Source organism: Rhinolophus sinicus, chromosome 18, assembly GCF_057876585.1.
Source record: "Rhinolophus sinicus isolate RSI-liver-muscle chromosome 18, RSI-T2T, whole genome shotgun sequence".
Taxonomy (NCBI): Eukaryota; Metazoa; Chordata; class Mammalia; order Chiroptera; family Rhinolophidae; genus Rhinolophus; species Rhinolophus sinicus.
This window is the reverse complement of record NC_142518.1, coordinates 79,922,100-79,923,945: the sequence shown is the minus strand read 5'-3', so window position 1 is coordinate 79,923,945 and position 1,846 is coordinate 79,922,100. Positions and strand designations below refer to the sequence as shown.

The window sequence follows — 1,846 nt, the reverse complement described above, 5'->3', positions numbered from 1 at the left end:
CTATTTGGGTTTATCTCGTTTGGGATTTTCTGTACTTCCTGGGCTTGTATGTATATTTCCTTTGCCAGGGTAGGGAAGTTTTCAGTCATTATTTCTTCAAATAGGTTCTCGATCTCTTGCTTCCTTTCTTCCTCTGGTACTCCTAAGATGCATATGTCATTAAGCTTGATGTTGTCCCCTAGTCCCTTAAACTATTTTTATTTATTTGTACTCTTTTTTCTTGTTGTTGTTTCAATTGGGTGTTTTATGCTACCTTGTCTTTTAAATTGCTGATTCAATTCTCTCCTTCATCTAATCTGCTGTTGATTCCTTCTAGTGTACTCTTTATTTCAGTTATTATATTCTTTATTTGTGACTGATTATGTTTTATGGTTTCTATGTCCTTTTTTATGCTTACTATCTCTGTTGAAATTCTCATTAAGTTTCTTTAGTATTCTTTTTATTTATTTATTTAAATATGTAACATTTCATGAATTTGCATGTCATCCTTATGTAGGGACCATACTAATCTTCTCTGTGTTATTCAAATTTTAGTATACGTGCTGCCAAAGTGAGCATTTAAGCATTCTTATAACCAGTATTTCAAATTATGTTTCTGGTAGGTTTGTTGCCTCCATTTCATTTAGTTATATTTCTGGGGGTTCTCCTGTTCTTTTATTTGGGATGTGTTTCTTTGTTTCCTCATTCTGGCTGCCTCTCTGTGTTTGCTTCTATGTATTAGTCAGATCACCTAAGTCTCTCAGTCTTTGCTGGGTGTCCTTTATGGTCCAATGGTAGTCTTCCTGATATCCTGTTCATGAGTTCCAGGAGTGTGCTGGGTGTGTTCTCCTGTTGTAGTTGAGCCTTGATCACTTTTGGCATGTCAGTAAATGGGATTGACTCCTAGGCTAACTGAATGTGAGGAGTAGCTATACTTACAGTGTATGAGCTGCTGTGTAGGGACTGACCTCTCAGAGGGGGACTCACCCCCATGGGCTCTTGTGCCTGTTGAGATTTCCCCTTTGGGTGTGCTGCTGGTGGCATTAACCATGTAGAGCTCTAGTGTGGTCTAAAGCTGGCATCTGGGTGTGTTTTTTCTGGTGTTTCTTAGGAGGGTCTCCAATGCAGGCAAATTTCAGCCTTGCCTGTGACCAGCCTGCTGCTACATGGCAGGAACCACAAAGCTGTATGTGGTTGGCTACTGCCTCTGCTGGACCTATAGGCATTTGGGGGTGGCCTCCTGGTGAACCAAGGCCAGCTTCTACCAGTATTGGGCCTGGGACAGCTTAGCAAAAGACCCAAGGTCCCCTAGGCATATTGCCACCTTCTAGCTGCCCATAAGACTCAGCTATTGAAAGAGGCTCCTTAGTTCCACAGGCCAGTGTGGTTGACCTAGTGTTGAGAGTGTCTTTGGAGATGCAGCAGTAGCTTCAGGGTGTCACAAGATGTGCCTGGTGGTTTTTACAAGGTCAATGAAAATTCAGTTCTTGTGAACATTCAGTTCCTGGCCTGTGGCCTCTTTGCAAAATTCCCTGAGAACACTGCAGCCAGCCACCACTTACCTTGGGCTTTCAGATTGTGGAAAACTGCCCAAGAGTGGCTGTGGTGGAAGTTGTGGCTTACTGCCCACCATCAAGTGTTCCCCAGGTATCTGTGGACTATCTGTGACTGTAAAAGGTTTCTACAGCTTGTGGGGCTGGGCAGACGACCCAGACATTGAGACTGCCCTGGCAATGCAACTGTAGGTGGGCAGTGTGGGTTTCCAGGGAGTTATGGGGTGTAGGCAGTCGTTTTTACAGAGTAAATACAATTTTGGTTCTTGCACCGGTGCTGCACCCGTGATCATTTTGCAGAAAACCCTGAGAAC

The 1,846-nt window shown here is 43.4% G+C and overlaps 1 non-coding gene across 1 annotated transcript; it reads right to left on the bottom strand.

Moving 5' to 3' along the window:
- Positions 1-451: 451 nt before the first annotated feature.
- On the bottom strand, positions 452-558 carry LOC141569760 (U6 spliceosomal RNA). The gene has a single exon (XR_012493560.1). It is a non-coding gene; the product is annotated as a U6 spliceosomal RNA (small nuclear RNA).
- Positions 559-1,846: the final 1,288 nt, after the last annotated feature.